The sequence below is a fragment of the Aplidium turbinatum genome, chromosome 1 (genome assembly GCF_918807975.1).
Source record: "Aplidium turbinatum chromosome 1, kaAplTurb1.1, whole genome shotgun sequence".
Taxonomy (NCBI): Eukaryota; Metazoa; Chordata; class Ascidiacea; order Aplousobranchia; family Polyclinidae; genus Aplidium; species Aplidium turbinatum.
This window is the reverse complement of record NC_137472.1, coordinates 18,242,425-18,255,453: the sequence shown is the minus strand read 5'-3', so window position 1 is coordinate 18,255,453 and position 13,029 is coordinate 18,242,425.

Here is a 13,029-nt window from a genome sequence, read left to right as displayed (position 1 = left end):
CGTCCATTTCACAAATTTGTAAATATTTTGCAATTAAAAATAATTTGACATAAAAGAATTAACAGTTTATTTATCAATAATGTTACCACAACTTGTGTACGGTAACCTTAACTTGTTATGATAACTATGTGACTTGTTTTTTAGTTTTCAAATTTAGAAAAACTGCATTTTCATAAAAAAGTGGCATCTTGACTTTCAAACGGTATAAAAATAAATATGTCAACAAGTGCTTTTATTAAGGTTCACAAACTTCACATGTTGTTGCTGTCATCGCATTATTTGCGGTGTGTTTTTTATAAATTGATTGTTTTATTAGGCGGATTATGCAAAATTACTCCGCCAGAATGACAGTGGTATTTAGACGCATTTTTGAATTAAAACAGCAATCACAACCTGTGCTACTGTTAATTTACTGCACACAGCAATAGCAACAAATTATTACATGCTTAAGAGTATGAAAATATTTTTCTAATACAAAAAATACAATTTTTAAAGTTTCTCAAAAAAAAGTGCAAATATGCATATGGACTAGTGTTGGGCGATATTGAAAAAATTAAAACGATACGATATTTGAAGAAATACTCGATATTTCGATACTTTTCGATATTTTTGTACTAATTAAGAAAAGAGTTTCTCAGTCTTCGAAATTAGTTTATTGCCGACGCAGATACATGAATGGCGCATTAGCGTCGGCAATAAAAATGCCGAGGCCACAAGAGCGCTTATAAGGTTAGGGTTAGTCATTCCTCCTAGTCGTTATGCCACAGCCATAGATTTGCTCCTTAGTCAACACTCTGATGGAGCTCTGCGAAAGAGGCGTGTGGATGGGTATCAAAGCACGAAAGCGGCAAAACGTGGACGCTTCATTGCGAACGGCGAAGACAGTGTAGATTTATAGCCAAGCGATGAGCCTCTTGATGTGTGCGATTCCAGTGATAACACGACAACCTCATCCTCCGATACAGCATCTGATGATTCCGATTCTGACATCTAGTTCTTCATCAAACAGACTTTGTGTAGCTCGCAGTATCCCAACTATGCCGAAATTATGTTAGTGCATACCTAAATCGAGGCAATCTTCTCGCAGGGAGCGATTAATATGTTACCGGTACTTGGTTGAGCAATTAACGTTATTTTATGATAATTCAACGTCGCTAGATGTCTAATTAATGTAAAACAAACATAAATTTCTTTTTGGGCATTGTTCGCAATATAACCCGCCGGGAAAATTAAATCGATTTGTGCTGACTCGAACGTTGAATCAACGCAAATTTAACTTACTTTTTCTCCCCGTGAGTTATTCAACGTGAATCACCGCAACAGCGTGCGTATCGCGTTGCTCGCTTTATCGCTGCTTTTGGTATTATTACATCACAACAAATCAAACAGTGCGGTCGTGATAGACTACTCTAGCATATTTTTCGCTTCTCGTTTTCTATGTTTGGTGCAATTTTTTTCGTAATAAACGTTCACAGCAATTGCCGAGGCAATTTCAACTTTTGCCGTTTGGCTTCGGCAACGTTTTTGTAGGGGTTTGCAGTTACGAATTATCGAACGATATTGAAATAAATATCGATATTGAAAAGATATCGTATCGTATCGAAAATTTGATATATCGCCCAACACTAATATGGACTAGCCTATACAATGTAGCCTAGCCTATGTTTTGAGCTCAGGAAAGCATGGTCATCATATGCTATATGGTTGCATGGTTTACAATTTGACAGAGGCCACGGTTTCCATATATATGATAGTTACCATAATACATATAAACAATAACTACATTGACTATATACAATTAGGGAAATAGCATTATGATTCAAATGTCTAAGTATATTAATGACTCATTTTCTGCTGAGTATTTCTGGAAAATTCAAAGTAGATACTAACATTAAATCATCAACTGTCTCAACAAGAAGACAACTGGTTTACATTTGGATATCAAATAGTGAACTTAACTGCTTTTTCCTCCAAGTACCGTAGTAGGCTAGCTGGGATATTTTGCACAAGTCCCTGATTTAGCACAAAAACGTTCAGTGTTTGGATTGACAGGTTTTTGTAACATCTATCAAAAGCAAGACACTTGTCAACAGAAAACGTTTTAAGGAATATAACCCAAAAGATCCAGAGGCTGCAACTCACAGTTTTGATTATAAATGATGGTGTTGCCAAGGAAAGTAGGTACTTCCAAACTATCAATCAGAGTGTTCAAGTGATGGTTCGCTGCCTTGATGATATGCTGTTCTAGTTTCTGGTAGCTGGTGTACAAGTCTCTGCCATGGTCATAAATGCTATGACATGATATAACCTACGTCAAAGATTAAAATCGACCAAGAGATATAGGATAAAGTGTATGAACAGTATAAGCTAAGATAAAGTACGTAGTTTCACCATATATTTCTAGTCGATTGCAATGTATGAGTGCATGACATTGTGGTGTTTTTGACCAGGGCGGAAATTTTGTACACCAGCTCCCAGTTTCTGTTCTGCTTCTTCCCATTTACATGTAAATATTAAGGTCTGCAAAGTCTTCAAACTTTTTAGGTTGTCACTGCAGATTTCTGAGTTTCAAATTTCTATTTTTATCACTGCCCTGAACTTTTCCTTTGGAAACAAATGTAAGCGCTTGGTGGTTTTAAATGTAGCGGTTTGAAAGCTTTTACTTCACAACAGGGGAAATCCCTATTATAATCTAAATTTGCTAAAATTTATGTAGAAAGGAACGTTCTTCCTGGCAGTCAACACCAGGCTGAGTAGCCTACTCACTGGACAGCGAGCAATTGCGATTGGTTATTCTGGGGACAAGTCAAGTCAATTTATTTGTTTCAAAATCGGCATATAACAAACAAGCAGAGAAAATAGAATTGCGATTCTATTTGAATACGGAATAAACCGTCAAGTTGTAACTTTAGTTGATTTTTGGTAGTTGCATTAAACGCTAAACTCAAACAGCAGAAAGTGCATTAGCAAATACAGAAAACAAACAAGATCAAAGAAGATTTGCAAAATTTTGCACCATCCGAATTGTGCACCAAAAGAAAGTATCAAATTAAAAGTGTAAAGCAATCATATAGGCTACAAAGCATTTTCTGACTAGGAAACAAGGATTAGTACAAAGCACCAAGGCAATCAATAAATTTGATAAAGAATTTTAAACAATTTGCAAGAGTTGACTAGTTGAGTGGTTTTCAATGGCGAAAGGCTGAAAATATACATAGGTTATAAAATTCACCGGTCACATGAAAAAAAAGAACAATATGAAAGGCTAAAAGTTAAATTGAAACAAAGAAAAGAAGTTGGCAAAGCAAACCTTCTGATTATAAATGGAAACATAAAAGATTTTTAACTTATTCAAAAGAAGAAGATAAAGGTTAGCCTATTTGGGCACTGATTGTCAGGGAATGGGATGGGAAGAAATGGAAGGCAGATTTGGGTTGGAAGATGAAAAATGTCAAGGATGGAATGGAAGATTTGGATGATGGGATGAAAACTAATCTTTCATCATTCTATCTCATGATCGAGGGGCGGATTCTCAATGGAAGCAAGGGAAGCATTGCTTCCCCTATCAAAATTGAAAAAAGAGAAGATAATATTTTTCAGTAAAACGATTTTGCAATTTCTTTACCTGAACTCGAATTAAAACAGCTTCTAACTTATGTCCCCGTATGATTTCAGCTCAGTTTTAATTTAAAAAATGTTGGAAGCTCATGGAGGCAGAGATTCGTATCGCATCCCTTGCTCTCGTTTTGGCTATATGAAGAAGCAAGTGAGAAACAAAGAAAAAAAGCAGCGCAAAGTTTACGCGATTTACGTTTCTTTTAACTAATCTCTGGAAGCAATTTCAGAATCGCTTACTCTGTTGGGTTTCTGTGCAGTTTTTGAGTTTTTGTGTAGCTGAGTTTTGGTGTTCTCTAATTTTAGCGGCAGTTTTTCTCCATTCGTGTGTAAGAGCTACTTTTAAGTTAATAAGTTAATAGCGGTTTATCTGCTAATAAATTTCATACAAATATTACCTTAAAAGTGTTTCCAGAAAGCATTATAATCCATTATTTGAGTGTAATTTTTCAAAAATTTTCAGGAGGGCGTGCTCCCGGACCCCCTAGAATACGCTTGCCTTCGGCACGCTCTAACCCCCGAGGAGTTTTATTGCTTTCCTTGTTCAACCCACCAGAATACGCCACTGTCATGATTCGAATTTCATCATGAACTTTCTACCACGGTACCGTATTAAGACATTGGTCACAACATTTTTAAAATATGATGAATAAAAGTTTCCGTTTGATTATACGTTTCTTAAACAGAAATAATTCGATTTTTCGTTTGTATTGAACCAGTGCGACTGCTGCCAGGAACGACTGTTCGAGAATGAGAAGTTAACGACATCACACCTCGTGAATAGCATAGTTTCAGTTCAGTCATTTAAATGTAGGCCTACTACGTCGCTCCTGAATGATTGTGGTTCTATCTATCACACTTTAACAATCAATCAAACTGTTAGAGAAACAGCACTTGAGCAATACACGTTTAGAACTACTCTCCATTCAGCGGCATCTAATGGATGGAATAATTCACAAGCAGCAAAGACTTCAACAATCGGAAACTTTACTCTGTTAATCTCGGTGGCCGGGCCGCGAATTTTTTTTCCACGAATTTTCTCTCTCATTTGCATATTTCTGTAATTAAGTGTAGCCATTACTGGTTACCGGGCGGCGCGCGTAACTGTTTTTACCGATTTTCGCCCTCGCAGCAGCTGATTTTCAGCCAATAGGCCTACTCATGCCCCAGGTCCAAATCTAAACATTGAACTTGAAAAAAAAACGTAGCCTGGAGATACACCTATAGTCTAGTCAAGATAAAAAAAAAAGGTTGAAAAAAGAAATTGATTTTAGTCACTAGTCTAAAAGTAAGATTTTCCGAATTGATTAACCCTAACCCATTAACCCTAACCTTACTTTTTATGAAAAGCTTTTGTGCACCGCAAAAATCAATGTAAAAAAATTGACTTCGATGGGCGTCGAACCGATGTCCTCACGAATGTAAGGCAAAAGACGAAACCACTGAACTAAATACGCCAATGAAAAACGTTTGCATTCACACGGTGTAAATACAAACTCTATGCGAAGTAACAGAAAGTTCGTGGGAAAAAATTCGCGGCCGGGCCTGCGTCAGTAATTTAAAGCATCATGCGAAACTGCCAGGATTAAGCTCTGCAAGAAGCTTTCCCAGTCCGAGGATAAAGATTCAGTCAATCAACAGGTACAATACGTGGCAGCGTACGTGGAATAATTCTCTGTCAACAACACTTCAACACAAGCGTAAACTTCACTCTGTCAATCTCTGTAACAAGGCCTGCGTCAGCGGTTCAAAGCCTCTTAGCTATGTGAAATTACGGTACCAGGATTGAGCTCTCAAAGAAGCTTTCTCAGTCCGAAGATAAAAATCCAGTGATACAGAAAAAGTTAAATTAGCTTACCTACCAAAAGCAATCATTTCGCTCATTGATTGTGCTTCAGACTGGCCATGGCCTATCTTACAATCCTTGAACCGAAAACATAATGGATCCAACAAACATGAATTGGAAATTCTCCATAGTAATAGGCTATGGCAGGGGTGTGCAACCTTTTTTACAGGAGGGCCAGATATAAATAACTGGGTGAAACCGCGGGCCGCATGTTTATTTAACATATAATTTCTAGTAGGCTAGTTGCAGGCACAAAAAGTAGTTTTTTGTTATTTATATGGTATTATTAGGGGATCTCCTTGCAGAAATAACAAGTTAAGACATATAAATTTCTGAAGAAAACTGCTATTCAATGCTATTGTCACACAATCTTTAAACGAGTTCAGTGAGAAGTTTGCAGCTGGCTTCTTTTCCCCACGGCTTTTTCCAAATTTACTTTAATTGGAAGTGCTCGCAATTTGAAGTCCATTTTCCAAGTGTTTGTCTGTCAGAATCGATCGATAGGGAGATTTTATGACGCCTATTTTAGAAAAAAATTGCTCGCACAAATACGTTGAGCCAAAAAGAGCCATTTTTGAAGCCATGAATTTTTTCAAATGTGGAAAGTCATCTTGGTTGAGATGTTTTCGGTAAAAATCGCCAAGATTCATTTCTAAATACTTTGCTTTCAAACCCGTTTTCTCTTGAAGATCAATCAGTTCAAGTTGGATATCACCAGGTGCTTTGTCAATGTCTATGTTGAATGACGAAGAGAATACACCAAACAAATGTTCATGAGATTTAAAGTCCTTGAAACGAGCCAAAAATTCATACAACAATTTTTCAAGTTAGTTTCCAAATTCAGTTTTCTTCTGAGGATTCGCATCCTGTTTTTTGCTGCAGTCTTGTATTGAGTTCATTCAATTGTTTTTTGCTCTTTTTCAATTGTTTTTTTTGTTTTCTTCCCATACCTCTACTTCTTTACTTCTAATTTTAACAAATTTGCTATTTTGACTGGTTCAACAAATTTGGCAAGGAATGGGCCGCTAGGCTGAAGTTGTTCTCTGTTCTGATCCAACTGCTTGTAGGCTAGGCCTACATTAGGCAACTGCTAAATTTGACGCAAGCCGGCTCTACAAAAGGTCTTAAGCATGGGCTCCGTTAGAGGGGGCCACGGAGGTGACTACCCCCCACCAATCGGAGTGGGGGTAACTAATGCAAAATTATCCCCCCCCCCCCCCCCGCCCCCCCCCACTAATGTAGAGATTAAAAAAATATTTTTAATATATTTTTTACTTTTGTGTTTTATTTTCATGTTTTTATTTTGTTGCACAACTTTTGAGGGTTTTGCTTGGAAACTCCGACTCGCAAGGCAACGCCAAACTACTATCCTGTCAAAAATATACGCATCACAATGCACTATGTGTGACGTCATAGTTTCTCACTGCTACAAACTGTTTAATTTCGATTTTACCACTCACGAACGAAACCCACTACAGTTGCATTGTTTCAATCTCAATGTCTTTATATTTTCAGTTGTTGTAAAAGTTAATGCATGTTAGCTTTTATTTTTTTCTGAATTGAATGTAGGCCTAGACCAGTGATTCTCAACGGGAACGGTACCGCTCCCCGGGGGGCGTTTTGATTTTGCAGGGGGACGGTATGATTATCTCGGCTTAAGAGGGGCGTTTTGATTACCCTATTAGGGGGCATTCTGGTTTAACCCATCTACCAACCAGCGTAACTATTTCGTCACATCATTGTCTGGATAATCTACTCTACATGCTCGCACGATAGCCAAACAATTTCTCTTACACCATCGTCGTATTTGATTGATCAACCGTTTTGTTTACTAACGCTATCTATTTAAAGTTTAAATTCAGGAATTTTTCAATATACAGTATCACAAAATCTGGTGAGTTCCATTATGACGTAACCACTACTACCAGTATACTGTTTTCATGCTTGCAAATGTATATTTGCTTTTCTTAATTAATCGTTTTTGTTGGGGGGACGGAAAAAGTTCTCCAATTTATAAAGGGGGCGTTGGGCCTGAAAAGGTTAAGAAACACTGGCCTAGACCCTAGATGCTGAAACTTTTTTTTTCACTGAGGATGTTATGGCACTGGTTATTGCGTTGTATTCATGCAATTGTAAATTAAGTTACTGAAAGTTTTAACCTTAACGCTTTTGAACTTTTAAATCTAACCATTTAGCGTCTGAAGTGCAAAATTGGAGGACTTGAGCCAAGGAAGAATACAGAGAGAAATTTTTGCGTACATCCCCTTTTCCAGACAAAATTGTCTAAAAACCTCAAAAAATGTGGCAAATGTTAAAAAGCTTTTGCTCGCGATTTTAGATTCGTTGAAGTAATTTTCGATTTTAAAACGTGTTGAAAGGCAAAAATTTTGCGTCTTCGGCGCGAAACCTGCCGCCTAAGACGCTGTATAAGAAACTGAAGCTTTCAGTGATGCAAAGGGGGTCTGGGAGCGACCTCCCAGAAGTATATATGTGATGCGATAATCCAATAAGCCTCTTGTCGTTGTCAAAACATTGTTTCCGCCCCTCCTTAAATTACCCCCCCACTCTCAAGAAGTGTCTGGAGCCCCTGGTCCAAGAGATCAAACAAAAAGGCGATAAAGCCAAAGACGGGAGCAGGGCTCCGCCTCTGATCTGCTGACGTTCCAAATAATTAAATACAATCGGATGAGCGGTGGCCGGTGGGAAATTTCTAAAATGGTTAACAGAAGGTGCGAAATTACAATAATCCACTCCACAATGAATTGTTCACATGTACCAGATTAAACTAAATTATAAACACGTTTCGCGGGCCGCACACTATTCAAAATTGGCACATCTTCGCGGGCCGCACAATTTTTCTTCGCGGGCCGCACGTTGCACACCCCTGGGCTATGGCAGTGGTTCTCAACCTTTTTTCTTTCGTGGCCCATTTTTGTTGCACAAAAATTCTTATGGCTCATTAATTGTTTATGCAAGAAAAAAATTGCAAAATAGATTTAAAAACAATAAAACAGCAGAAAATGTTCCAAAACAGATTATACCATGCATCAATGAGATGCGTGCTCCTGAACGTTATTGACCAACTTGTAGTTACTGTTACTGCCAAATTTCTTATTTAAGCCCTCTGCATTCATTTGTGACTCGTTTGTTAATATTTGGCTTTTATCTCTTTGTAAGTCTACTGTACTAAAAAAGCCACCTGTTTTTGTTTATCTTTTATAATGTTTGGCCTCTGTCGCATTTGTGTTTGCACCTGTGGTTTGTTTTGGTTAAATCAATAACTTATTAGTCAACGATATAACGTCAGTTTTCATTGAATTATACAACCATTATGATTTATTCGTTTTTTTATAATTGTCAATCCTTGAGAAAGGGAATTCGTAAATAGTACTGTAAATCGTTTTGTTTCATTCTAAAAATTGCTTTTCTCTAGACCAGTGGTTCCCAACCTTTTTGATCTTGCGGCACCCTATCAAAGAGATAAATAGTTTGCGGCACCCTGGAAAAACTGGATCTATTTGATGACGTTTTTGTATTTCAAATAACTGTACTGTATTTCAAATAAATGTATTTATTCAAAAGTCAGTATGAAATTTGTGCTTGACTTCTTGCACAAAGTCCCATAATATCTGGGGGGAAAATTCGATAAAGCCACCCGCATTTCTTCCTCGACTATAAGCAGTTGTTCTCGTTTTTGTGTTCGTTAATATGGAAAATCCACTCTCGCATAGATAGCCTATGCAGGGGCGTCGGAACGACTTTTGACTGGGGGGGCAGGATTATGAAAAAAGGGCACTTTTATTACTGAAAGGCCATTTTTTAAAGTTTTAAGATAAAACAAGTTATAGCTATAATGCTCATCTATCAGCTCATTATCGAGTAATGGTACAAGTGTCTGTTATACAAAGAACAATGGCACGGAAGGGCATCAAACTATCTTATAATGATGTAACCTACTGTGATACAGAATTTTGTGTCGTGAATAGGCCTACTTTTTTTAAAGACAAAAATGAAAGATTATAGGCTAATTAGGCTAAAATCGAATAGCAGAAATATTGCAAAATGTGCAGTAGCTTACATGACCTTAAAAGGGTATCACTGCCCCCCTGCTCCCCCATCCACAGAAAAATTGAGGACAAGGGGGCATTCGCCCCCCCCCCTGCTTCCGGCGCCTCTGAGCCTATGACATAGAAAACAGCAGCAAAAGCACAATAGCTTTCTTTCCAACGAAAAGATATTAATTTTGAATTTTTATCCAGAACTCGTCAATTTTTTTATCCAACAAAAGTTTCCAATTTTATAATGGTTCGCAAACAATTGTGCAATTTTATAATCGTGCTGGGTCGCTCAATCCGATAATCCATCACTGCAATTTGACTTTGTGCGCCGTGAAACGCAAAATAAAATCATGAAACCTGGCAATAATGATGCGTTTGGTTTGGTTGGTTTTGAATCTTTATCCTCGGACTGACAAAGCCTTGATATGTTACTCCTGGTAGTTTCGCATACTTGTTGAGGCTCTTGACGCAGGGCTGGTTACCGAGATTGGCAGAGTGAAGTTTTCCGATAGTTGAAGTGTTGTTGCCGGGGAATTATTCCAACCATTAGGTGCCGCTGAATTGAGAGCAGTCCTAACGGTTAAAGTTAAACCCGTTAATTACTTAACGAATTAAAGTTAAAATGAAGATTGGGCCACAGTATTGTAATATCTCAATATCTCGCGGCACCCTTGAGCATTGCAATTGGCACCCCAGGGTGCCGCGGCACCCCGGTTGGGAACCACTGCTCTAGACGGTCGCAAATTAAGAAATCTCAAAGTTACCTGTGTTTAAAAGATTGTCTAAAAACGCACAATAAGAACACGTGAAACTCAATTAAAACTCATGTGTTGTGTTGTTGGTAGCAATCTAGACAGTTCAAAGAGAGCAAAGGTCAACAACGACAAACAAAATACGTCACTGTAACGTCGCAATCAAATAGACGAAGCGGACGTTACAGTTACAGCATCTCAATATTAATGCCGTATTCCTTCTTTGAAAGACACAACTATTGTCAATTTCTCCCCACAATAATTCACAAAAATATACTAAAAACAGATCTGCACAAATTTCAGTGGGCTACCGCTATCAGTTAGGAGTGTGCAACCTTTATTACAGGAGGGCCAGATATAAATAACTGGGTGAAACCGCGGGCCGCACGTTTATTTATCATATGATTTCTAGTACTTGCAGGCACAAAAAAGTACTTTATTTTTGTTATTCATGTTATTCTTATGGCATTATTAGGGGTTATCTCTTTGCAGAAATAATAAGTCAAGATGCATAAATATCTAAAGAAAACTGCTATTCAAATTTATTGTCACATTGACTTTATATGAGTTCAGTGAGAAGTTTGCAGCTGGCTTTTTTTTCCGACTACTTTTTCCCAATTCACTTTAATGGAAGTGCTCGCAATTCGAAGTCCATTTCCAAGTGTTTGTCTGTCGGAACCATGACCTTGGTCAGAACCGATCGATAGGAAAATTTCATGACGCCTATTTTAGAAAAAAATTGGTCGCACAAATACGTTGAACCAAGAAGAGCCATTTTTGAAGCCATGAGTTTTTTCAAATGTGGGAACTCACCTTGGTTGAGATGTTTTCGGTAAACATCGCCAAGATTCATTTCCAGTTACTTGCTTTCAAATCCGTTTTCTCTTGAAGATCAATCAGTTCAAGTTGGATATCAGCTGGTGCTTTGTGCTCAGGATGCATTCCTATCCGCCCCGATAGCTCAATTGGTTAGCGCGTCACTTCTGGAACGAAGAAGCTTCAAGATCAAGCGGTGCTGGTTCGACTCTGGGTGTGCGCTTGAGCAACGCACGTTAAGAACCGCTCTCCATTCAGCGGCATCTAATGGATGGAATAATTCCCCGGCAACAAGACTTCAACAATCGGAAACTTCACTCTGTCAATCTCGGTGACCGGGCCTTCGTCAGTGATTCAAAGCCTCTACAAGTATGCGAAACTGCCAGGATTAAGCTCTGCTAGAAGCTTTCCCAGTCCGAGGATAAAGATTCAATCAATCAATAGTCTCTCAAAGTTGGAAAGTGGAAAAGATTTTCTGTCTGTATGTGAGCTTTCCAAAGTCGTAATTTGTTCATAAAGCCTTTTATGTGACCATACATTTTTACGTTCCAATGATTAAATGCAATGGATTTGTGGTAGCCGGTGGGAGATTTCTAAAATGGTTAACAGAAGGTGTTAAATCTACAGTACAATAATTCACTCCACAATGAATTGTTCACACGTAGGGCCGTAGGCCTACCAGACAAAACTAAATTATAAACACGTTTCGCGGCCGTGCACAATTCAAAATTGGCACAACTTTGCGGGCCGCACAATTTTTCTTCGCGGGCCGCATTTGGCCCGCGGTCCGCACGTTGCACACCCCTGAGTTAGGCTATGACTTGATGGTAATCAGAAAGTGGTATGTTACCTCATAAAGTGTTGTTAAAACTTGACGTTGATCTGAAACTGTGTGCTCAGTCATAAATAAATTACCATTTCAATAGATTATTTAGATAAATTTACGTTTGATTTACATTTCTTCCCAATTCCTTTCAACATGATTATTCCTCCCTTTAACTTAAAAATGTCTCCTTATGGAGCCAAGTGCTTCTCTATAACAACCACACTGTTGTAGTTGCTTAAAATCAACGTTCGTACATTATATGCAACAGCGGCATTGATTACATCACTCAACCAAAATTATTATTTCAATAATTTAATTAGAATGGAAATTAATTACCATTCTGCAGCAAATTACAGCAGCACCATTCATTGTTGCTACAATCAAAACAACTAAACAAAACACACAAGTGTAAAATTAACTATAGTAACACAAATGAAACTAAATTTTTCACTAACTCTGGCAAATTTTTAAATAGGTCTGTGGCTAACCTCAAAATCTTTCCATGGCCTACTAGTGTGCCATGGCCCACCGGTTGAGAACCGCTGGGCTATGTTAAGCCTAAAAAATTAACGTAAACTAGAATTTATCATGCAACTAAAACTTCAACCACGTACGCCTATCGTCTGTATCAGTGAAACTAAACAGAAAAGTTTCAAAAATAGTAGGCTTTCAACCTAGAAGGTTACAATTAACCGGTACTTCTAATAAATTCTTTAACCAAGGCTAATGGTGTCGGAATGTATATAAAACCTACTACAGTAGTCCACATCTATGCTAAGCACATGGTTATTGACCTTGGCCTACCCGCATATGAGGCTCAATTTGTTCCGGTCCGGTACTGAATGTATAGAAGTGACAGGGAATCGTCTCTCACTAGGCCTAAGCGCTTAATAAGTCCAAATTGTTCGGTCACGAGGTGGACTTAATAAGCGGAAACTACTTTTAGACACATGGACAGCACCTTTGCTTTTCTATTGCTAGATGCGAAAATCTTTAGCTAGAAGCCAAATTTAAAGAACAAAATACAAAACTGTCGGCCAAACAGACGTAATTTATCTTACCGACATCGGTCATAATGATTTTTTAGACAAGTTTGCAAACACAGTAAGCCTAGAG